Here is a 26,520-nt window from a genome sequence, read left to right as displayed (position 1 = left end):
AGGCTGGATCACATTCAATTTTTATTTCTGATTTTTTAAAAATGAAAACATCTTCATGAGCTCCTAGAAATCTCATGGGCCCTCAGCACTGTACTCCTGAGCCTAATGGAGAAGGTGGCCCTGTGGATAGTCACTGGAGTCCTCAGGCTCAGCATATGCCTCCCTGTTCTTTATCTGGGAGCCATATTGAAACTACCTGTCATATGTCTAATATTGCCTCTCCCCACCCCCTGGCTAGAACATACCCAGGCAAAAAGACTGTCTTGTTTATCTTTGCAGTCCCAGTATAGCCTGGCACACAGTAAGTGCTCAATAAATAGCTTGTGAACCAACTTGAACCAAATCAACTGGAACCGATAAAGATCCAGGGTTATTTAAGGTCATTACTGAAACACGGAGCAAGAAAAGAGAAAAAGAAGAAAGTTTTGGCAAGAAGAGAACCTTAATAACTGAAGTCTTAGCTCCTGGTAGCAGGGTGAGGATCTGGGAGCTCATCCCAGGAAAGTTTTGAAACTGAAATAAAATGAGTATTTTATAACCATCCATTCTGTTCCATTTTTTCCCCCTCTCTCTCTCCCTCTCTCCATCTTTAAATTTGTTTTTCACTCTCCAGGACTTGGAGAAATTCACTTACATTAGAGCTACTTGCCTTTCTTTGGATGAGGGTTTCTCAAATTACAACTTTTCCACTGAGATTTTTCTGACAGTGGGTTTGGCCTTTCTAGACCCAGCCCCACTTATGGTCCATGACAACACTATACTCTAAGTTGTCCTCATCCCTGAACAATTTCTGCTTTTCCTGCTGACCACTCTGCATCTTTGCCATATCTCCGCGTAAAAAGTTCTTTTCTGCACCAGGATCCCACAGTGGCAGATTAGCAAACCTCCTTTAGCCTTTTGCCACTGCTTAAAATTTTTAAAAAGAAATAAAGAAATTAATATTCCACCAGGCACTGGGGAGAGATAAAGAAGCACAAAAACTTATGTATTACTGAGAAGATAAGACTTCTAGATTTCTAATTGCGTGCCATAAACTTCCTAGAAGAGCATTCCTCAAAACACATTCAATAGAATGCTAACAGTGTCACACACAAAAAAAAAGGTTTCAAGGACATATATCTGGGAGGTACATGGGTTTAAAAAGCAAAGCCAGTTTCTATAATGCAGAACTTCTCAGAGCCCTTAGTGTGTTAATTTGCAATAGGAATGTCCACAAGGCAGATTAAACTTTCAGCATCTCATGGACGGACTTAACCATGGTCTTATCCTATAGGGAGAATGGAGAAAATGGGGTTCAAGGAGCATGTGTTCTAGAAAATACTCTGGCGGGCGCCTGGGTAGCGCAGTCGTTAAAGCGTCTGCCTTCGGCTCAGGGCGTGATCCCGGCGTTCCGGGATCGAGTCCCACATCAGGCTCCTCTGCTGGGAGCCTGCTTCTTCCTCTCCCACTCCCCCTGCTTGTGTTCCCTCTCTCTCTGGCTGTCTCTGTCAAATAAATAAATAAAATCTTTAAAAAAAAAAAAAAAAGAAAAAGAAAATACTCTGGCAAACACTGGCCTAGCCATGATATGTTGAGTTTCAAAGGAGAGACACCATAATCATTTGCATAAAGATCCCCCGTGGGCTGAGATGGTTAGAGCTGGCATGTTAAAAGTAGTATGATTCATATTAGTACTCAAAACATAGAGTGAGGAGCGGGCGAGAGAAGCATGCTTGGGAAAATAGCTTCACCAAAGGAGAAAATTTATGAGATGTGTTTGAAGAGCACCAGAAGACTGGTGTGGAAGTCATGCTATGGAAAAGACCAGAAGACCTGGGAGGAGCGGGAGAAAGAGAAGAGAAGAAGACTAAGAACCTGACTGTGAGAACCTCAACCTGGAAGCATGGGAAACAAGAGTCAACTTCAAGGCAAAAGCACAAACCTTGGGTGCTGGCAGAACATAAATGAATTTGGCTCCCATCGGTAAATGATCCCTACTATCTGCTCAACAGAGAGGAAAAGTGGTGCCGATGAGCAGGGGCATGAACGTGGCAAGTACGGGAGCCATGGTGGTGTTGGGGCAAGGGCCCTGGGTGGGTTAGGAAACTCACATTCCACATCCAGTGCTGCTGGGATTTTGGACAAGCAAGTTAACCTATGGTTCCTTACCACTCTAACACTCTGTCAGTCTCTGATGATGTGAAAGTCACATCTCTCCAGAGCCCCCAGGGCTGGAGGGAATGGGGCATTGCAAGGTCAGACACCACACGCCATTCTCCCACAGTGAGCTTACCAGAGATGGTTTCAGCTGACAAGCCTATCTGCAAAGGGAGCGCAGCTGTCCTGGTCTGGGCAGCTGCACAGCCCAATACAGCTGCCTATGCCATCTGGCCAAGGGGTGGGAACCCAGGAGGCATGAGTTCTGAGAGAATCAAGGGACAGAATACTGAGAAACAAGGGGGCAGAAGAATTACAAGGCATGTCTTCTTGCCTTTTGAATTCAGGCAAGCTGATCGCCACACCCTCCTGAATCTTAAATGATGGAATCACTCAGATGCAATTTCCTACAATCTGAGAATCAATTAACAGCTCCTGAATCTGTAAAATTAAGAAATCTGTATAGCTTCATAGGGTTGCAGAATGGATTGAACAGCACAGGCTATGTAAAACAAAAAGCACCATGACAAGTCTACATGTGCTGTGCTCAGACCTAATTATTTCCCAGGATGCATCACTGATGTATTGCCCCCTCCACCCCACCACTACCTGTCTCACCCCCAACACTCTTCCCTGACTGGCTACGGGACCCTGCTCCAATCAGTCACAGCTTCCTTTATGCCAATGCTGCAATGGATAAAAGAAGGACCAAGAAAAGATAGACCCACTTGAGCATCTGAAACTTCTTTTTACTTACAGCCAACACTATAATTTCAGTTAAAATGTTGGAATAATTTTGTTTTCCATTATTAGCATGGTTCTTACTTACCGGGATGAAATATGATTTCCTCTGGTTAAAAAAAATGCCCAATATTTTGTAAAAGATGAAGTAATGCCTAGTAACCTTGGTTGTTTTTAAAACCCCTTCCTATCAACTGCAAAGGGGACTTGGTTTAATGTTGATCCATGCCACAGTATATTTGCTTCACTTCCAGCTTCTGGCTAACCCCTTAATGAGTAAGTTAATTGGGTAACATGAGTCAATTAATCAGAATGCATACTTATTTTTATGAACTCTACTGCCAATGCATTAATTCATGACATGTGTTTCATAAGTTGGAAGAATGGCTAAAATATAAGTATAGATTTTTACATGACATATGGTTCTAAAAGTCAGACGGTGTGAATAATTCATCCATTCATTCATCTAAGAAGTGCTAATTAAGTATGTACTATGAACCAGTCATGATTCTAAGCACTGGAGGTAATAGATGAATCAAGTCAAAGACAGGAAGTAGGCCCACAAACAAGTCCTTACACACAGATTTATGAGGGAGGTGTGGGCAGAGTGGGATGGTGCACAATGCAGGGGCCATACCCCTGCCAGAGGGTCAACCAAGGTTTCAGAGGGGCAGAGCTGCATCGAGAAGAACGAGTCAGGACTCACTGGATGATAGATGGAGAAAGAGGATACAGTGATAGAAAGACATTCCAGGTATTGGAAATTTCCTGTGAAAATGCCTCAAGGCACCCAGAGCACAGTAATTCAGAATGACTAGAAAGTTAAGGTCCAGGGAAAGAGAGGGAAGCGATGAATAGGAGCTAAGTGGAGGAACAGCCAGAGCTTAGAAGACCTTGAGCAGCAAACTAAAGATTTTGGGCTTTATTCCGAAGGCAATGCAAACTTCTGAAGGGTTCGAGCAGGAGGGCTGATGTGCTAAGATGCTTAAAAGATCATTCCAGGGACAAAGATCACTCTGGCAACTGACAGGAAGAGACTAACCCAGAAGGTAGTATCAACGTTCAGATCAGAGACGATGAAGGTCTGGGGTGAGCCAGAGGCATTTGGGAGAGAGAACAGATAGTAGATTTCATGTATATATTTTTCCAACTTCATCAAGATGTAATTGACTCAGGTATATTTATAGCTCAAATCAATAGGGTTTGCTCATGGATGGAGGTAAAGTGAGAGGCAAGAGTCTGGGGTAGTGATTGGATGAGTGGCAGCACCACCAATTCAAGTACTGGAGACAGAAGGAGAACCGGGTGGTAGGGGGACATCAGGAGCTGCTGCATTCAGTCACGTGGACTTGATGGCACCATCGACATCCAAACTGCAGGTACTCCACAGGCTATTTATAGGTGGGTCCAAAGCTTGGGAAATGAGTCTAAGCTGGTGAAAGACATTTAGAAATCATCACTGCGAACATAATGGAACCAAGAGAGGACATGTAATTGCCCAGGAGGGGCAGGTGGAAGAAGAGGAGTCCAGGAAAAGGTAAGTCTGAGGATGACATAGCAACATAGAGGATGGTAAAGAGAGGGGGTGTGTACATGGAAATCAACAGATATAGCATTTCAAGAATATGCAGTCAACAGTGCCAAATAGCACAAGGAAGACAGGAGAACATGCCATGGATGTGTCGTTGTTTGCAAATTTCAGTTCCCATGAGTTTGAGGATTGGCACTGAGCGTGGGCCACAATCAAGGAGAGGCAATTAAGAAAGAAAGAAAGAAAGAAAGAAAGAAAGAAAGAAAGAAAGAAAGAAAGAAAGAAAGAGAGAGAGAGAGAAAGAAAGAAAGAAACAAAGAAAGAAAGAAAGAAAGAGAGAAAGAAAGAAAAGAAAAGAAAAGAAAGAGAAAAAAAGAAAAGAAAAAGAGAAAAAGAAAAAGAAAACCTATGGCTCTCAAACTTTAATTTGCAACAACAACAAAAAAAAAAAAAAAAAAACCTGACAGGTATTTTTAAATATAATTCCTGAGCCCTACTCTCAGAGCTTTTAATACAGTGGGGCTACAGGCGATCCCAGGAATCTGCATTTTTAACAAGCACCTGAGAGTTTCTAAAGGATGGTCAGAGATTCCACTCTTAGAAACACTGTGAAAGTGGCTCTCTTTAAGTTGAAATTGGGTACTTTTTTAACAGAAGCATTTTATTAGCAAAAGTATTTCCCAGGGGTCCATGATACTCATTCCTGTTCTACTTACGGAGACTCAGGAGGCCGCCAGATTGTTTTAATCTTCCCAGTGACTTCAGTCTTACAGCCCTCAGTATCCTCAAAATGAGATCAGCAGTTCTCATAACTGAAAGAATAACCTGAGCATTTAAGAAAATCTGTCTACTTGGGGCGCCTGGGTGGTACAGCGGTTAAGCGTCTGCCTTCGGCTTAGGGCGTGATCCCGGCGTTATGGGATCGAGCCCCACGTCAGGCTCCTCTGCTGGGAGGCTGCTTCTTCCTCTCCCACGCCTCCCCCCCGCCCCGCCCGCTTGTGTTCCCTCTCTCACTGGCTGTCTCTATCTCTGTCAGATAAATAAATAAAATCTTAAAAAAAAAAAAAATCTGTCTACAATGTCCTGGTTCCACCTTACTTCCTGAATCAGGCTCCCAGATGCGGAGCCCAGGAATCCAGATTTCTGAAGCCCCCCAGTAGATTCTGTGGTTCAGCTAGGTTTAGAAACAACGGAATAGATCATCTCTAATCCAACATCAATCCTTAATAGTCCATGAATTCGGCACACATCTGCAAGAGGAGTTGGGCTTTGGCTGCCAAAATAAGGCCCTAATAAACCTCCCTGTCAAAAAGGAAGTTTAAAATTCCTTGATGTCAGCGGAGCTTGCGATAGAAACTGTAGTCCAACTGTGAGTTTTCAGAGTAAATATTATTACAATGATGTAGAATTTTAGCTGGTCCTATTAATTATGCAGTTGAAGCACTTCGATGAATTGCGGGTGCCCTAATGTAAACATTGGTTCAGTAATTGTTACTCTCAAGTTCAATGGCCTCCTCAAATCAGTCAGCAAAGATTTACCATTGTTGTTATAACAACAAGAGGAGTCCAGGAAGAATGAGTCCTTTCGCCAGCTCTAACACTGGAAAATTCGGTAAACATATATTTAAGTCAGTGCCAAACAATAAATTCTCTGGCTAATAAGGATTATTAACGGAAATGAGATGTCTCATAAGTAATGTAAAGGGCTGGTAAACACTGTCATTTCAAAGTCCCAGGTCTCCAGAGGCAAAGGTGACAAACTCTTGCAAATAAGCTGATCCCCCCCTCACCTCTTCTTTCCTCCTGTAGTGATCCCCATCGAGTGCTAGTAATGGCCTGTGTTCCAGACTAGGGTTTGCTAGAAGAGAAGGGGAACAGAAAGACTGGGAAGCACATGGCAGAGAAGCATTGAAAACCTGCTGGCAAGCTCTGCCTTTGCTGTGTCCAAGATTTTTTTCTTATAATGGCCCTAGGGAGGTACCTTCAGCTTCCTACAAAAGAGGAGATTTCCCTCTTAAAAACCTCAGTAGGATTCCCCACACCTATATCATAAAACTCACTTTGTTTAGAGGCCAGCAAGAGCATTTTCCCATTGGGCCTTGGTTTCTCCTGCCCACTATCCTCTACCCTCGCTCCCAATACCATACACAGCCTCCATTCCAGCAACATTAAACTTCTGACTTTCCACAACTCAGGATCTTTCTCTGCATGTGCTAAAGTCACCAAAGCAGTAGCCTTTCAGCTCCCTTTCCTCACCTGGCAAACTCTCTTAGCTCTCAAGACCCAGCTCAGACAGTACTTCCTAGGTGAAGCCTTCTCAGATTATCCCAGACATATGGGTCCACCCTTGGTGCTCCGGAGCCCTTTGTTTGAACTCCTGTAACATCAAGTATGCTGCTGAACATTTATCTAGTTGCTTATCCAACTCATCTGCTGGACCATGAGCAGCTCAAGGCCACGCTCATAGTAGGCTCTGTTAGATGGGTACAAGGGAGGGAGGGAGGGAGGGAAGAGGCAAGAAAGGAATGAAAGAAGGTAAAAAGAATAGATGGATGGAATGACAGACCAAAAAAGGGGCAAAAAGAGGCAGAAAGAACTGGACTAGAGTCAGGAGGCTTTATTTCTCCATCTGCTGATATAACAAATGTTTATTAGGAATAACTATTAAGTTCAAGACATGGTGCCTGGCATACTGAGACAAATAAGACACAACTGTGACCCCTACCAGATGCTCACAGGCCAGCAAAGAATACAGATAAGCAAGCAGACAATCACATTAGAGTCTATGAAGTCCAGTGAAGGTATACACAGGGTGCTATGATATCATATAGGAGAATTCACCAAAACAGTCCAGAGGAGTCGAATGGAAAGCTGAAACTTAAAGCATGAGTAGGGTGGGAAGCAATTTACATTTCCAGGAGAGGAACAGTATGTGCAAAGGAAGGAAAATAAAGAAAAGCTTGGACAAAGAATTGGGCTAGAGAGATAAGGCTGGAGACGGAAGAGTTCTAGAGTAAGCATGTGGACATGAGAGAAAGCTCTTACAGAACCCTCAGCCTTTGTATGTGCCGCTCCTTTTGCTTAGAATATGCTTGGTTTTCTCCAAATTCTGCCACCCTTTAATTAGAGGTTCCAGGCACACTACACTTTCCCATGATAACACCCTTCAAAATTCATTGACCTATTCTACCTAATACCTGGCTGCCCCAGTAAACTGGAAGGTTCCCCAGACTAGGCATTGCATCTGTCTTGTTCGTCATTGTATCCCCAGCACTTAGAAAGTGTCTGGCCTGTGGTGAGCCCTCCATAAATATTGGATAAATGAATATAAGAAATGCATGGTCTTATTAACCAAATCTTTCCATCATGGTTCTCTGAAATAGTAAAAAAACAAAACAAAAAAATCCCACCTGGGAAAATGTTTGAGAAAAATCCATGAGGTAGAAAGGATCCCAGCAGAGAGCTTGTTCTCACCTAGCCTCTGACACTCAGACAAGATGTGTTCCCCAGCAAGACATGGCAGCTCACCAAGCCTGGGTCTCTTATTTATCAAATGTGGCTACTGGCTTGGATGAAATCTAAGATTCTCTCTAACTCATCAGGTCAATGGTGTTTACATTATAGCTCCAAAGCCATAATGACCCGTGGCAGAGTAATTTGCTGATACTGAGATGAAGGAAAGCACTCGGTGCTGTTCACCTCCAGGACTGTGGTCTCACTGAATTTGTCCTCGGGGAAGCTCCTGCAACATCCACTCTAGACTTTATTAGATATTAAAACACAGTCAAAGAGGAAAGGAAAGGTCACCTCTCTGGCACAAATAAACTTTCTTCTAGTAAGTCCCCAAGAGACGGGGTATGGAGTGCCCAACATTTTCCACTTTCAAGTTTAAAATGGCCAGAAAGAACCACTATCCCTAGAGCCAAACCCAGGAGAAGGGCTTGAGGTCCCTCCAGCAGCAAAGGGCCACGTGGTTTGCTCTATGCCCAGGAGATTCAGGGGATTGGAAACAAACTAAAGCCATGATTTAAGTAATTTCATCTATGTGTTTCCAGAGATTAATTATATTTATTGTATCTGACACCAGTCAGGGATAGCAAACATCTTTTGTGAGGCTTACAACAATATTTAAAAAGCATTACTCGTAATGGCTGATTTTGTTTTATTATATCTGACTCAAAGCCAAGGTAGACAGCACTTAGCTGTCTGTGGACATTAATGTTTGGAGAGCAACAAAGACAGCTCCCCTCTCGGGCCTCCTACCGGCACCTGCACATGTTGCCCACCCCTCTCAGTATATGTGACAGTGGAGTGGGGGCAGGGAGGCAGTCCAACACCTCCAGAATTTGTTGTGCAGCCACTGTGCAGGCACGGTGCTAGGCATTGCTGGATCCTCAGAGGTGGATAAGACAAGGATCCCTGATCCCCAGGTGGGCACAGGGCTCACCTCTAGTTGAACAAACATTACCCCATAAAGACAATACTACGTGCCATACAATGGGTAAGGAAACAGTAGGATAAGAATACGGAAGGGAGGGGTAAGTACCAAGTAGGACAAATCAGGAAAAGGATGTGGCATATGAGATGAGCCAGCAAAGAAGAGGTTTCTCTTAGGCCAACACAAATGGGAATTGGATTCTGGGTGCCAAGAGTAGCACAGGCAAAGGTGGGGAACTGAGAAGGGGTGGGGCTCAGGCAAAGCTTTAGATAGCATGTGCCCATGTGGGGAAATAGCACACAGTGGGACAGGAAAAATGGAGCATGTGGTGGAAGGCCTTGAATACTTCCCGAAGAGCAGGCGTACGTTTCATATGGCTATGGAGCCATACACGCCCTTGGGCAGAGCAGTAGCATGAGAAGATCTACACTCCGGGGAATTTGCGTAGTGTGTCAGATAAGCAGCCAGCAGGGCCTTTCAGAAAGCGCCCTCCACGGCCCGGATGAGAGCCACTGGTCTAGAACACAGTCACACCCGGCGATTAGGGGCTGTTGGATTGCTACAGAAATTAACGTGGTGGGCTCCGTAAATTCTAGTCAGCTGGCCTGGGGACCTAACGATGGTGTACGCTTAGAAAGAGGCAATTTTAAATTTTCAGTCACTGACAGAAACAATATGCAAAGACAATTCATTTGTAAGTTGGGGACTGCCCTCCCACATGACAGAAATTTGTTTCATATCTTTAAGGGGTGCTTCCCTTTCCAAAAAGAACTTGTCATCTAGTGGAAAAGATGAAAGTATTTTGGACAACCAGGAGATCCGAGCATGAGGGCATTTACATTCACCTGTGCTCACAACATCGGACAAGAACGCAACCCACCAGGGAGGACCCCCACTAACTACGTAGGGGTTTGTCTCCACAAGCCGTAAAAAATAGCACAAAAGTAGAATGTCTTTAAAATCCATCACATCTTCAACAGAGTTAATTTTACTGGAAAATTGTTCTCCCTTTTTAGAACATTAGTCCCTAGGGACAGAGTACGAGGGGGAGAAACTTGTTTTTTTATGAACTTGCCTAAGAAAATTGATACACCCTAAAGCCCATCTAGTTATGAAATTCCATTGCATCTGTCTCTTGTTTGTTTGCTTTGAAACCACCAATCTAAATCTACTTGGGACACTCAATGCAAAATAATAATAGCTCTGTTCATTTTTATTTGGCTTTAAAGGAAAAACCAGCAGAACAAGGGGATCAAGGTCTCAGTTAAAAATCAAGAAAATGTGGCAGAAATTGACATCTATGCAAAATGAATCAAGATCAAACCTCTGTATTTTTGCATTGTCATTGAATTTTTTTCTTTACAAACAAGACATTTATGCCTTTCTTTCCTGCATAATTTCTGGATCCATCCTTGGTACCCCATATTTTGTTGTGCCAAGTATAAATCCTTAAACATCATAAGAAATTTCTACTGTTTATCTTTGAAAAAATACAACTCAAAAGAGCCATAAAATTGACTTGTAAAATAATGGATGCTAGCATAAACAGGGATACATACACATTTAGGTGCCTGTTGAGAAATGCATGTTTATATAAATAGCTTGTTTTTTATTTTAAAGTCATTTTAGACTTATAGGAAAGTTGAAGAATAGTGTAAAGAATTCAGAATTCCCATATACCTTTCACCCAGATTCCCCAAATATTTCTCGTGTGCACGTGTGTGTGCACACGTGCATGTATAGATATGTAATTTGCATGCATGATGCACTTTTATCCCTAATTGCTAGAGTCTGTGTCTCCTCAAAACAAAAGCATTCTCTTACACAACCACAACATAATCCCAAAGTAAGAAAATTAACAAGCTATTGTTCAGACTTATTATACAGACTTTATTCTAACTTTGCCAGTTGTCCAAATAGTGTCCCTTAGAGCAAAAGAAAATCCCAGATCACACATGGCGCTCATTTGTCATGCCCTCAGCAGTATCGACCTTTGTGTGTAAAGAGCAGAGACAAAGTGTTTCCATCACACGGAAACTCAGAAAATACTATTCCCTTGGGTTCTTCCTGAGGAATCTACTAAAGCCCATTCTTCAAACAACAAAAATGACCGGAGAAACATACACATAAGGACAGATGGTGGGCACTTAACATGTAGTTACTTGAAGAACTAAGCCTAAATGAAAGTTAACAGGGAACCTTATAGTATATAGGACTATGTGAATACAGACCTGACTGTGAGGATGTAGGAAAGCCATAAAAAATGGAGGGACAAGGAATAGCATAGGTAATAAAATAAACTAAAATAAAATAAAAAATTCCTGAACTGTTTTCAGGAATCATGATTGGTGGTAATAGTATTATGTTATTACTCTGAGACTGCTGTGTTTATACCAAGGGATAAAGCAAGTGAGTAATTATAGGATATTCTAATCCCGTATGCTTGGGAACTAAGGTTTTTGGTGTGAAAGAGGGAAGATACAGATGTAAATAGAGGAGGTAAAGTAAAAACCCTATAGTCTTTAATCTGAATTAGAAATGGGTGTGTTGTTAAGTTTAGCCATTCTGACTGGTGTGAGGTGGTATCTCATTGTGGTTTTGATTTGTACTTCCCTGATGTTGAGTTATGTTGAGCATTTTTTTCACATGTCTATTGGGCATTTGTATGTATTTGAAGAACTGCCTTTTCATGTCTTCTGCCCATTTCTTAACTGGGTGATATGCATTAAGGAGGGCACTTGATGTAAAGAGCAGGGTGTTGTATACCACAGGTGAATCACTAAATTCTACCTCTGAAGCTAATAATACACTATATGTTAAATTGAATTTAAATTTAAAATTTTTTTAAAAGAAATTGGTGTTAATTGATATGGCATTTTATCTATTTCTAGACAGATGACAGGTAATGAGAAAGAGAGAGTGAGACATAGACAGATATGTATGTGTGTGTGTTTTCCTAGCTCTGTCCACTTAAAATGCCTAGAAACAGTGGCCAACGCAGTTCTAGAATCATGTCAAGGACATACAAGAGCAGCTGATCACAAAGGTCTGGGTGGAAGAGTTTCTCTGGCTCACAGATGGGACAACGTGAACTTCCATAAGGATGAAAATTGCAAGAAATTTGGAATTCATCAAATATATTTAAACTCATGAGCTCATGATGACATGTTTGAAAAACCTAACTGGTAAACTTTTGAGGATGACAAAGAACTGGTACACGATCTTGAAAACTAAGTAAAAGGAAACTGTCGAACATGTATCTTACTTCCTATATGAACTAAACTACTAGGTCACCAAATAGTGGATGAAAGGAAGTATATCCCTATAAAATTATCCCGCAAATAAATGAAAACAAAGTGATGGACTTAGAACATCACTGTTCTGCAGGCTTCAATGAAGGAACGGATCTAGGTGATGTGCATCACATCCCCCAAAATTAAACACAAGAGGGAAAAGAGCAGGTGCGTGACGGAAAAACACAGCACCACCGACAATCACCTCTCAATCATCTCTCCCAGGGGGTGACCCTGAATCTGGTAAGACCTCTGGATCTGGCTGTCAATTTATAGGAGGACAGGGGACAGAGGAGCATGCTGACCTGCACAGTGAGGGTATAATCAGCAAAATCCAGCCTGGGGGATACTCCACAGGTCAAAGGGGCCAGGTTCTTCAAGTTTATACATAAAAACTTTTTATTTAGGCAAACCTATGATGTGTGGGCCTGGATACTTTTAATTGAACCATGAAGATGCAACAAATTTAATACCATAAAAACCATAAAAGTGTTTATTTTTGGTGGGAGTGAGGGAATTTCTAGAATAACTGACAAAATTCTATTACAATAAAAAAGTTTAAAAATAGATTTAAAAGTCAAAAAATAAAACAGTTGTTATTTTTAAAAACCTTCCCAGAACAGGAATCCATTATGATTATATATACAACATCAGGAAACCCTTACAGTGTGCATCCATATATAAAATAAATGTCTGGAAGAAGACTTGAAACCTACATACCAAACAATGAATGATAATCAGTGGGATGTACTACTGGGGCTCAGATCAGGACAGCGGGGAAGCCCAGAAGCTCAGTACCAAAGGACTCACTTCTTGCTGGATATATTTTTACCCTGTTTGCATTTTTACAAGCAACTTTTCATGCATTATTTATATAGATTAAATGATTCCATCAATCAAAGAATGAGGGAGTGATGAGTTAAGGAATGCGTAAGCTAGTGGGCTAGTGAGAGTAAGTGGGTGACTGAGTGAATGAATGAGTTAATGAATGAATGAGTGAATGAATGAATGAGTTAACGAATGAATGAATGAGTTAATGAATGAGAGATTAAATGAGTGAATGAATGAGTTCATGAATGAATGAATGAGTAAATGAATGAGCAAGTGAGTAAATGAATGAAGAATGAAAAAAGTACCCCAGTATGATAGCCAGGTCTTAACTAGTAAAGTCTTCATAAAATCATGTTAGTAAACCACAGGGAAAAACAGATCATGCAAAGGTCAACCCAGATACCTCACCCCCTGCACATTTGAAGAACTTTAAATCCCTAGTCACTGACTCCATGAGATTTATGCTAAAATTTTATAAATGAAAAATTTATAAGGAAACTTGATAATAGACCAGTCAAGTATGAATTCAGAGCCAAATGCCACTTTGAATGATCCCCTGCAACCACTGTAACACCATCCTGCCTGCCCTCTGGGAACCCCCAATCAGGAGATCCCACCAAGAAGTCTTGCTGGCCAAAGAATTCTAAAGCACACGTCTGCATCCATCCAGAACTATTTCTTTGCAACATTCCTTTTCAAACACAGAATCACAGCCTCTAACTCACTTACCAGCCAGTGTCCAAATCCAGAGCAGAGAAGAATTCTTTCAAAATTTATGCAATTGAAAAACAACTCTACCTCCAACCAAGTTTCTTCAAGTTGCTGTGCTCAGCTCTAGGAATTCAAGTTTTTAGAAAGCTGGTCAGAAGAAGAGTGTCTTCCTTAACTTCTCTAGGCTTCAGTTAGTCTTTAACTGTAAAATGGAAGGAATACATCACCTTGCCTCACAGAGAGGTTATGCGGTCTCAAGAGAAAATTACGTGAAATGCCCAGTACAGTGCCTGGTTCATAGCATGTGCTCAGGAGGTGTTTGCTGTAGTTATTTTTTTTTTCTCATTAAGGTGAAATTCACATAACACAAAATGAGCCATTTTAAAGCAAATAATTTGGTGGCATTTAGTATGATCATAATGTTGTGTAACCACCTCTATCTAGTTCTGAAACATTTTCATTAACCAAAAGGAAGTTCCATGTTCATTAAGCAGTTAGCTCCCTATTTCCCTTTCTCCCTGGCCCTGACAACTGCCAATGTGCTTTCTGTCTCAGTGAGTTCACCCATTCTGGGCACATCATACAAATGGAATCATACAACATCCCATCTTTGGGGTCTGGCTTCTCTCACTTAGCCTCATGTTTTCAAAATTCATCCATATTATAGTAATGTATCAGTACTTCATTCCTTCTGAAGGCTTAAAAATATTCTATTGTATGTATAGACCACAATTTGTTTATCTGTTAATCTATTGATGACATTTCAGTCACTTCTACTTTTTGGCTAACATGAATAGTGCTGCCGTGAGCATTCACATACATGTATTTGTTTCAGTGCCTGTTTTCAATTCTTCTGGGTATAAACCTAGGAGTGAAATTTCTGGGTCATACGGTAATGCTAGGTCCAGCTTTTTGAGGAACGGCAAAACTATCATTATTTCGAAAGTATTCATCACAGTCCTACTAAGTATAGGTACTGTTTCATGAGGGGTATAAATATCTACGAGCCAGAAGTTGCTATGAGAATTAGTTTTCTGCGAGCACCATTTTTCTAAAAGAAAACAAATAGTTATTACACACATTTCAAATGGTTATGGGTAAATAATTCTATTCTTTTAAGTAGTGCTGATAACTTCCAACTAGGTCAAACTTGACCTTCTGTAGCATCTAACTAATGAAATGTGTTTCTAGACCTTCCATATCTGTACACACATGAATCCAAAATGGCAGAAAGCCTGTCTGGCCTAATTGTTCAGATGGCTCCACATCAATTGAAGGCAGTTCAAGAAACAAATAGAACAGCAAGCTGAAGGAGGAGCTATTAACAGAGTTCACAGAAATACAGGTCGAGGACACCATTGTGGGCTTCGGAAAAACTAATCCAGGGCAGAGATTCAAAGAGCAGAACAACAGGGCAAGAATGCCAAGACACGGAGAACATCTCCCACTTACAGAAGGAGGCAGGGTCAAGAGATGAGAGAGGAATGTTAGTTTCATGCCCCTGCCAGTATCTTTCATGGCTAATTACACCCTGACAGCCTATAAATTCCTCTAATAGTTTTCAATGGGAAAACTATTTTCTACCCATCCCCTCAACTATTAAGTAATGTAGCTGGTTTAGACTGGCTTCCAGAATCACCCAAGTGGCGCTGATTATCATTCATGGGTGTGGACAAGGGAGAAAGCAAGAATGCATTCTTCTGAGAGCCTTCTGGGCAAAAAGCACCATGTATGGTAAATATCAGATTCCACATATAAAATGTCCCCATTTCCCAACTGAAACAAATATCTAAGGAGCACCTCTCCTCCCCCTCTCTCTCTTCCCACTCTGCCACCTCTAAGACTAGGACCCAGCACAAGAGCTAACCTCTCCAACCGCCCAGCCCTCAAAAGTCATTTTTCACAGTCAAGGAATTTATCTTTCTTACCATGGAAGAGTTCTGGCTCCAAATATATCAGCTAAGAAATAAAAATTCAGCTTTGCAGAAACAAAAGCTCATTCATCTCCAACCCGCAGCTTCTTTCATGGTTCTGGATAAAGAAGATAATATATAGCATTTATATGGCAACTTCGATCTTCAAGATACTTTATAGACATAGTTCAGGAAACAAGTAGTAGGTTGACAGATCACTTTCAAAACCCCGTTTTTGGCTAATCAACACTTAATTTAAATAAAGGAGAAATGGAACAAAGGCCCATTTGAAGAGACTAGTTCTAAGAAGAGAGTGAACTATCTATGGGGCAAAGAAAATAAGTAATAAAATACGTGTCGAGTCCCCAAAAGAGAGACCCATGTCTGCTAAAGCCCACTGATTTTGGAGTCAAGCACATCTCATTTCTAATCTTTTACCCTACCATTTACTAGTTCTCTATCCTCTGAGAGCATCAATATTCTCACTGGAAAATGGGAGAAATAACACCATTTACCAAATAGGTTTAAATGAGTTAATGTCCAGCCTGACAATCAGTAGTCATGGTGGTACTGGTAATAATATGCCCCATATTGGTGACCCAACTTTTAGAATACAATTTGTTATGTTATAGGACTAAATCTTTCCAAAATATTAAACAGCTTGGGAATCCCTGAAGACGTCAAAAAGTAGCACATATTTTGCATTTTTTAACAATTTAGAAACTGGTCATGATGGATAATCCTTTTAATGTACTGTTGGATCCTATTAGCTAGGATCTTGTTGAGAATTTTGGCATCCATATTCATCAGGGATAGAGAAATTCAGTAATGTGGTGGGATACAAAATCAATGCTCAGAAATCAGTTGCATTTCTATACACAAACAATGGGACTGAAGAAAGAGAAATTAGGGAATCCATTCCATTTACAATAGCACCAAAAATCATACGTTATCTTGGAATTAACTTAACCAGAGACGTAAAAGATCTATATTCTAGAAACTACAAATCACTCTTGAAAGACATTGTAGAAGACACAAAAAGATGGAAAAATATTCCATGCTCATGGATCGGAAGAATTAACATAGTTAAAATGCCCATGCTACCCAGAGCAACCTACACTTTCAATGCTATCCCGATCAAAATACCGAGGACATTTTTCAAAGAGCTGGAACAAATAGTCCTTAAATTTGTATGGAACCAGAAAAGGCCCCGAATCGCCAAGGAACTGTTGAAAAGGAAAAACAAAGCTGGGGGCATCACAATGCCAGATTTCGAGCTGTACTACAAAGCTGTGATCACAAAGACAGCATGGTACTGGCACAAAAACAGACACATAGACCAATGGAATAGGATAGAGAACCCAGAAATGGACCCTTGGCTCTTTGGGCAACTAATCTTTGATAAAGCAGGAAAAAACATCCGGTGGAAAAAAGACAGTCTCTTCAATAAATGGTGCTGAGAAAATTGGACAGCTACATGCAAAAGAATGAAACTTGACCACTATCTCACACCATACACAAAGATAAACTCCAAATGGTTGAAAGACCTCGATGTGAGACAGGAATCCACCTAAATCCTAGAGGAGAGTATAGGCACCAATCTCTATGACATCGGCCACAGCAACCTTTTTCATGACACATCTCCAAAGGCAGAGAAGCAAAAGATAAAATGAACTTGTGGGACTTCATCAAGATAAAAAGCTTCTCCACAGCCAAGGAAACAGTCAAAAAAACTAAGAGGCAGCCCACGGAATGGGAGAAGATATTTGCAAATGACACTACAGATAAAAGACTGGTATCCAAGATCTACAAAGAACTTCTCAAACTCAATACACAAGAAACAAACAAATCCTAAAATGGGCAGAAGATATGAACAGACACTTTTCCAATGATGACATACAAATGGCTAACAGACACATGAAAAAATGTTCAAAATCATTAGCCATCAGGGAAATTCAAATCAAAACCACACTAAGATACCACCTTATGCCAGTTAGAATGGCAAAAATTGACACAGCAAGAAACAATAATTGTTGGAGAGGATGTGGAGAAAGGGGATCCCTCCTACATTGTTGGTGGGAATGCAAGTTGGTACAGCCACTCTGGAAAACAGTGTGGAGGTCCCTTAAAAAGTTAAAAATTGAACTACCCTATGATCCAGCCATTGCACTACTGGGTATTTACCCCAAAGACACAGACATAGTGAAGAGAAGGGCCATATGCACCCCAATGTTCATAGCAGCATTGTCCACAATAGCTAAATCGTGGAAGGAGCCGAGATGCCCTTCAACAGATGACTGGATTAAGAAGATGTGGTCCATATATACAATGGAATATTACTCAGCTATCAAAAAGAACGAGTTCTCAACATTTGCTGCAACATGGACGGCACTGGAGGAGATAATGCTAAGTGAAATAAGTCAAGCAGAGAAAGACAATTATCATGTGGTTTCTCTCATCTATGGAACATAAGAACTAGGAAGATCGGTAGGAGAAGAAAGGGATAAAGAAAGGGGGGGTAATCAGAAGGGGGAATGAAGCATGAGAGACTATGGACTCTGAGAAACAAACTGAGGGCTTCGGGGAGGGGGAATGGGATAGGCTGGTGATGGGTAGTAAGGAGGGCATGTATTGCATGGTGCACTGGGTGTTATACGCAACTAATGAATCATGGAACTTTACATCAAAAACCAGGGATGTACTGTATGGTGACTAACATAATATAATAAAAAAATATTATTATAAAAAATTTAGAAATTGTTTTTTTTTTAAACCTTTACAATTAATAACCGGACATTAATGATGTAGCATGAACCTGGGCCAAGTCTCTTCCAAGATGCTTGAGTAAAGATGTCTGGGAGCAGGAGAGGCTCCGCATTGTATCCACCCAAATGATTTCAATTCATCACCAAGCTCGCTTCCATGTATTTCCTGTTGGGTGTGGACTGAGATGAAGTGGTGTCATTTGTGGGAGGAATTTCTCCAAGTCACAGAAAGGCTTACAGAGAAATATAGATTTAAGACTAAAAATTGTATGTCAGTTACTTTTATGAGTAAAGATAGGAGTGGAGACCATTGAGGCTTACAACTCTTCTCTCATCAACAGAGAATTTAGACATGTGAAGTACTGTTTCATGCTTACACATCTGGGACAATCTACCTACTTAACACAATCAGTCAAATGGGACCTGTGTGGAGAATTCTGAATGTCCAACTGGGAATTCATTAATGACCTTAAAATCTATTTCGCCACCCAGCTCTCCCCCATGAATTCCAGAACCATCAATTTTAAATGACCATCTCAAGTTCTACTTGTCCAAATCTGCCCTTATGGTCTTCTCCCAACATCTCTGCCCTTCCTCCCTCCTCCTGTGTCTCCTTCATCTGTGAATGGTTCTCTCTGCATTGTTTTGCCCAGTAGAAACTGAGGGTCCATGTTGGCATCATTTTCTTCACCTCCCACCCACACATTATGGCCAACCCATCACCAACTTCTATTTTCTCTTCTAATTCTAATCAGACCTCTTCACATTTCCCCAGTCCCTTGGCAAAAAAACCTACAAACCCAACAGACTGTTATTTTTTTTTTTTTTTTGCATGGACTAGTCCCCCAGCATCCTCCTTGGCCCTGGCCTAATCTCTTCCCCACAGTTTCCAGGATAATCTCAAAACTCAGAGTTCTACCTTTAATCTTTCCTTGGCTTCCCATTGTCCAGGTAAGGGAAAAAACATTGAGCATGGCCTAGAACACTCTCCATGGTCAAGCCTCGCAGATGTTTCCCTACTCTGAGCTCCAGCCAGAGCCTTCCTTTAAGTGCCCACTCCTGCCACAGGATCTTTGCACATGTTCTTCTTCCCCCCCTCTCACACACTCTCTTTCCCCTAACTCTGCCTCCAATTAAACAAGTCCTACTTGCCTTGCAAATCTCCACTCAAAAATTGCTCCTGAAGAAACTTAAATGCATTAGTTCCATGTAGCTCCATGTGGCTCTGTACGTATGTTCATGGAATCATATCTCTTTCTCTCACTGCCCTCCTTTCAGTCTGCATGTGGCTGTTATGACTGCCCTCCTTTCATTGCAGTGGTTGTTATGATTGCCCCTCAACTAGCCTGCGAGTTTAATGAGAGTAGGCCCTGTGTATGGTTTGTGCATCATTATATCCTGACTACCAAGCCCAATGCCTGGTGAAAAGTAGGCACTTGGTAAATAACTGTTGAATGAATGAGTGAAAAAATGAATGTGAAAAGGTATAAGGCATGCCAAATAGGAGAACAGCGGAGATCTACGTGTAACCTTAAAAGAGTTCTATACAACAAAATCCCGGGACATGGCAAAGGGAAGGCAGAGAACCTCTGTGTCCCAGGTCAAGATCTTAAAGCAGTGCCCCAAGATCCTGGCTTTGTTGCGACCAGCAAACTCTGCAGGAAGAGAGGCACAAACATTTGGGCGCCTTCCTCTCCTTTCACCGCTCTGAGAATCTTGAGTTTCAGATGAAGGGTCAACAGTAGGGCTGAAGATGAGTGACAGAAAGAAGGAAAATGTCACTGAAAAACATTCTAGAGCTTTCAAGACAAGATGTAAATGTGCCAAAGAATATCAGATAGAAATTGGACCTATCTATAGTTTTGTAAAATGAACAAGGTAAGGTCATAAATATCCATGTGTTTTATATACAATGGAATATTACTCAGCCATCAGAAAGGATGAATACTTACTATTTACATCGACATGGATGGAACTGGAGGGTATTATGCTGAGATAAATAAGTCAATCAGAAAAGAACAATTATAATATGGTTTCACTTATATGTGGAATATAAGAAACAAGGCAGAGGACCATAGGGGAAGGAAGGTAAAACAGAATGGGAAGTCATCAGAGAGGGAGACAAATCATGAGAGACTCTTAACTCTAGGAAGCAAACTGAGGGTTGCTGGAGGGGAGGTGGGTAAGGGTACGGGGTAATTGGGTGATGGGCATTAAGGAGGACATGTAATGTGATGAGCAACTGAAGTGTTATACGCAGCTTATAAATTATTGAACACTACATCTGAAACTAATGATGTAGTGTAAGTTGGCTAATTGAATTAAAATTTTTAAAAAATCCATGTGTTTTATGTCCCTTACAAATTATATAGTCCCTCCACCATCTTAAAAACTGTTGGAAATTTCCAACTTGTGGGGAGAAATACAGTCCTCAGCCTTTCCCTGAGATGTCTGAGGAAGTGAGACTAGACAGGGGTTTGGCAGCGTGTCGCCAAAGCCACATCATGTTTCAAAGGAAGATGGGAAGCGATGTGTTCTGCCCAAAAACATGGAATTCTTCGGCTGAGAGCAGCAACTAGATCTGCTTCCAGGCTGCAAACTGCTGGAGGATATTTGCCTAAATGCTAAAAGGACTCTAGTCATGCGCCTTTTCTGTTTTGATAGTTACTCATTCATCTAAAAGGAAAAAAAGACATGAAAATGAACAATTCTCTCATGTGGCTGCCTACATTTACAATAAAGCATGTTGAAGGAACTGAGGAACTAACAAAGCAAGGACAAGACCATCCTGCAGAAAGACAGTAGCTTCCCAAAGAACCACCCCTCAGTTCTTTCCAGGGCCAGACTTGAAAGTGTGTTTGTTGCTTTGTTTTAAAACTTTGACTTTATGTATGGTGACTAACATAATATAATTTAAAAAAATATTATAAAAAAATAAAACTTTGACTTTAAAGCAATATACATGATATTCGGACCTGCATTTCAAACAGAACAACAGCATTCTAAACTCTAGCTTTATGTAAAAGTAAAACATGAATACTTGGCTGGTTTCTTCTGCCCCAGCTCATAGGATTGAGAAAATGCTTGAGAACCTTCTATCGGGAAATACATGAGGTGTTGTCACTCATCCAACTTTTTCTTACCTCTTCTGAAGACCCCACCTGTATTGCTCTGTCCCCTCTGCCTGAACCACCTCCAAGTCAATCCAGAACCCTCTTCTCCTGTTTACTAAACTTCAATCTTTACCCTCTGCCCTTTTCTTGCCTTGGCAAAAACCCTAAAGCTTTCAGGGTGGTTAGCAAACAGTAGGTGTCGGCCTAAGGGTTAAGAATTCACGCTCCCAGATGATAATCATCAGTATATTGTTCTGGAAAATTAAATACACCTGGGCCAAGTTTCTTAAGGCTGTACTCTTTGGAGATGTTTCAATTTAAAAAAAAAAAAAGAAGAAGAAGAAACAGTTCAAGAATGTGAACTTCATTTCTCACATATATTTTCCTAGGCTGGCTGGCTTGCTTGCTTGCTTTTCTTTTCTCTTTTTTTTTTTTTTCTTTCCTTTTTTTATTTCATTGTGTGCTTTGGGTTTTCCCCAGATTTTTACCTACTCTTGTCCTTGACATATGAGAAATGTGTTTGCATTCTGCCATCTTAGTAGGGGCATCAAACAACAAAAGACTGTTTGTTCAAAATGTCCTGACTGCCCTATGATTAAATTCAGGCCATCACTGTCTTCACACAGTGCACAGCCCTCCAGTGGCAAGGCTTCACAGCACCTGGCTGTCTAAATGGTGGGTATATTCATTCAAGAAATGCTTATTTACATGAGAGACTATGGACTATGAGAAACAAACTGAGGGCCTCAGAGGGGAGGGGGGTGGGAGAATGGGATAGACTGGTGATGGGTAGTAAGGAGGGCACGTATTGCATGGTGCACTGGGTGTTATACGCAACTAATGAATCATCGAACTTTACATTGGAAACTGGGGATGTACTGTATGGTGACTAACATAATATAATTAAAAAAAACATTAAAATAAAAAAAATAATTAAAAAAAAGAAATGCTTATTTAATCGTTCTATGCACCAAACGTGGTGCTTGCGTCAAGGCTCCAAAAAACCAATCAAGATGTTCTGGTTCGCAAGGAATTGCCAGCCGTTGGGAATGACAGACTAGAATAGCAGTGAGGCTCCACCAGAGGAGCGGACACCTGTGAGAGAAGGCAGGCGGAGGAATGAAGCATGTGATGGGGTCACTCATGCACCAGATGGTGGAGATGCCGTGGCAGGCCTTCCAGGCAGAGAGCGGCAGAGGCAAAGGTACAGAAACATGAAAGGACATAGGGCAATAAAGACACAGGGCATTTTAAGGTGGCCAGACCAGGCTTCCGGGAAGAGTGGCAAAAATGAAGCTTAGAATTATCTGTTGAAATAGATTATGAAAGCTTTGGTGTGTCGTGCCAAGGAGGTTAGATTTATCCTGCATTAAGAGGAAGGAAAATACAAGGTAAGCTTTTCGTCTGACAAGGGACTCAACAAAGAGTTATAATAGAAAGCGTTATCCTGATGTTTCTCCTACGGCTGTAGTAGAAGTGTAGGCAAGGAGAACGGAGGGGAAAGAGGCATCCTTTTCAAATGAGGACCACCAACTTGAAGGGGACTTCAGGAGGAAGGTGGCCTCTAAACAATGCCTGAAAGGATGAAGAGGGCTCAGGCCATGAATGATGAAAGAAAGCCACCTATTCAGAGCAGAGGTACAGGTACATGGCTTTGTGCAGGAGCAGGGCTGGCCTGAAGCTGTTGGAGGTTTAGTGTAGGAGGTGAGCTGGCAGGGTAGCCTAGGTCACACTGCGGAACCTTGGGATGCCACATTACGGATATGGTTCTGAAGGCAACAGATGCCTGCAGGATTGGTGATTTCGAAGTTAACTCTGGCAACATTGAGGAGTATGGATGGGATGTGGAGAGAGACTAGACAGAGAGACCAGTGTGAGGGCCACTGAAAAAACTAGGCAAGAAATGACAAGGGCTTTGTGGCCGAGGCTGACACAGCTGGACTGCAGCTTCCAGCCTCCACTGCGAGGGGGTGTGGCCATGTGGAGTATGAGCAGAAGTGATGGGCTCAGCCGCAAGATCTGCCCATCAAACCTCCTGAGTACCTCTTCAATGCCTCTTTCCTGGCAGTGATGAAGATGAATCCAGGATATCCTTGGTGGCCCAGGGGACCCTCCATCAGCCTGAGTCCCTACATGGCTGCATGGACTATAACCAGTGTACTTGACCAGTTCTCTTTTACATGAGCAAAAACTAACCTTCTCTTGGTTTTGTGCCAATTATGCTTTGAGATCTATTTGTTATACCAGCTATGCCTGCCTTACCTAACGTTGGCCTCAACTATGATGGTGGCAGTGGGGAAGGAAAGAGACAGAGTCAAGACATATTGTGGAGGTTAGTCCTCAGGAACTGGCTACCAATTTTAAGAGCAGGTGAGGGTGAAGAGTCAAAGATGGCACCAACATTTCCAGTCTGGATGAAGGGGAGGATTGTGAGGTCATTAATCTGAAAGGGTGACTGCAGGAGGAGAAAGGGGTTTTAGAGGAAAGTAATGAGATCCATTTGGAAACTGCAGAAGTTGGGGTCCAGTAGGCAGTTAGGAACACAGGCAAGAAGCTAGCCCATGGAAGCCTGGAGACACTTCCAGAACAGCCCGAGATGCCCAGGAAGCCTGCTGTTCACTTTATTCATACTGCAAGGAAATGTTGCAAATGTCAAGGACTACAGATTATATTAATTAGTTATTTAAAGTATTATTGGTAACCTTTCAAGGTGAACACTGAATGAATTATGGGTGATAAGTTGTCTTGAGTTAAAAAAAAAAAAATCCCAGTTCTGCTACTTATCAGCAAAACAAGAAACTTCATCTCTCAGGGACTCTGTTTTCCTCCTGTACAAGATGGGAATAATACCTCTGGCCTTCCAGTGTGGCTGTGAGGAATAAATGGAGTAACATAGTCATCACATGGGGCTCTGCACCACCATGTGTCATTACCAAAAACCAATGTCAAAAAGAGCTGGTACTTAAGAATTATTCTACACATGCCACTGAGTCCACCCACTTAATCTTCACAATACCCCTCAGAGGTACTATCACTTTCGCCACTATATAGAACAGGAACCCAAGACCAGAGAGATCAAGGAGCTTGCTCAAGGTCACATAGCTAATGGCAAAGCCGGGCTATTGCTCCAGCAGACAGACTCTGGTGGATGGACTCTTCCCTACAACATGAGACATCCACAGCAGGGCACTCCTCTTAGGAAGGTACAGTCCCCTTGGGGAGCACAGTGTCCCTCTTCATCCTTGCCTTTCCTGAGCCCTGGCCTAGGAAGCATTTCCAGTGGCTGTAAGCACTTGCTCATCATCTTTACCAAGCATTTCATCAAGGCTCCTGACAGTTCTCCAAAGATGTGAAGTGATTATGAGAACCTCTGACTTGTTCTTGAAAGGCAGTTTCACAATAATGGGAAAAAGTCAGGAATTCCCAAGGAATAAATGCCAGTTGGGCAAGATAATAATCTTGGGGCATTTATAATGTTCTTAATTTTTCAAACCATGTCCGCAAGCTACATCTCTTTTCCACCAAAGGAGATGGGACTCAGGCCATTCAAAGTTTCATGGAGGGAAACAGAGAACACTGGCAGAGAACTTGTAAATTGTTACCCTTGAAAAAGGCTACTTCCGGCACCTCTCCCTTCTCTTTCTCCTCCTGGCCTGTCACAAGCCCCGGAAAACAAGTGCAAGAGAAGAAAAGGGGAGATGAATCATTCTGGCTACTGGGCCATCTCATGGATTGTGGGACTGACCCTCCCTACTTGGAAATAGCCCGGAGCCTCCCTAGAGGTTGTGACACTACTGTTCCATCGGTCCTTCTCTTTCAGGCTGTTCTACTGCCTGGTCTGGGGACAAGATCAGACTGGAGCACAGGCTTTGCTATGAGTTACTGAATTTAAGTTCTAAGAGGTAAAAGTCGAAGCAGTGGGATGATGCTCGGAAAGACACCAGGGGTGGGGCAGCTCAGACCACGGTGATTGACTTAATAAAGTATGAATTCCCAAAGAGGGAAGCCCAGGACTCTCTCCTGCCTCCATGTTATTAATAGGACATTCCAAGCAGTTTCAAAAGTGAGAAGGCCGGAGAATTTCTGGGTGGTTTCTGACCCCATCTGCTGAAGCTCCACAGGACTCAGCTGCCATGAGCATCTCCCCTCATCTGCCTTCAGCTGCCTCCCCAGCTCTTCTTGTGGGCATCTGAGGGGAGCCATGTGCACTGGAGCCTTTTCTCCATGGTACACAGACTGCTTCAGTCCCTCTTCAGGATTCCACACAGCTTATAGACCTTCCCCTCCCAGCTATAACCCTTATTCCTAAGCCTTGGTGTCCGTCGTACTCTCATTTTTTTAAAAAGTTTTCTATCTTAAAAACCACAAAATAAAAAAAATCAATCAATATATATCTTAGAAGTACTTCTAATAGTCTCTGTACCCAACAGCCCTGGTGGCTGGCTGGTGCCTTGTTCTTCTTTGCTCAGTCTGTAGCTCATTTAAGCATCAGTGGAGATGACTCATGCTCTAGTTCTTAAAATCAAACTTGTTCCACCAAACCCAAAACCCTGTATTTATCCAAATTGTAGAAACATGCTCTTACCACCCATCCACCAAAATACCTCCCATTCAGATCAACAGAGCGTTAATGGCTGATTCAACCCTCCCAATTTCCAAAAATATTCATACTGCTTCCCCATCAGGGCAGCAGCCCTCAATTTTCCACTCTCGGGCAGAGAATCCCACTCACAGTGGGCTTACCAACCCAAAGGTCTGACATAGGACTCCTATCACGGGCATTTTTTTAAAAGCTCAGGGGCTCCAGGTATGTACACCTTGACTGGTGGGATCCCCTGATTCAAGCTCTTCATTTTGCTGGTGGGGAAGCCAGGCCCACAATGTTAAAGGATTTGCCCAAAGTTCCAATTAAAAGATTTACTCAAAGGAAGCTTCATCACCCTCCAACGCAACACAGACGCTCAAATAGCTTTCATATTTTCTCTAGGTCTAGAGGAAGGAAATCACTTCCAATTTTTAAATCCTTCTTAGGTAAACAATCACTTAGC

At 41.9% G+C, this 26,520-nt stretch overlaps 1 long non-coding RNA gene across 6 annotated transcripts in view; it reads right to left on the bottom strand.

Moving 5' to 3' along the window:
* Nucleotides 1-26,520, bottom strand: part of LOC121100388 — a 116,758-nt gene that overhangs the window by 32,910 nt on the left and 57,328 nt on the right. For 5 of the 6 annotated variants that reach the window (XR_005832116.1, XR_005832118.1, XR_005832117.1 and 2 more), the window contains 2 exons: nucleotides 15,610-15,712; nucleotides 13,700-13,883 (listed from right to left, as the gene is read on the bottom strand). This is a non-coding gene — a long non-coding RNA (uncharacterized LOC121100388). The remainder of the gene's footprint in view (nucleotides 1-13,699; nucleotides 13,884-15,609; nucleotides 15,713-26,520) is intronic. The other variant, XR_005832120.1, reaches the window with a different exon arrangement.

The sequence above is a fragment of the Ursus maritimus genome, unplaced genomic scaffold (genome assembly GCF_017311325.1).
Source record: "Ursus maritimus isolate PB19 unplaced genomic scaffold, ASM1731132v1 scaffold_4, whole genome shotgun sequence".
NCBI lineage: Eukaryota > Metazoa > Chordata > Mammalia > Carnivora > Ursidae > Ursus > Ursus maritimus.
Note: the sequence above shows the minus strand (reverse complement) of the source record. Positions and strands in the feature narration are given on the sequence as shown.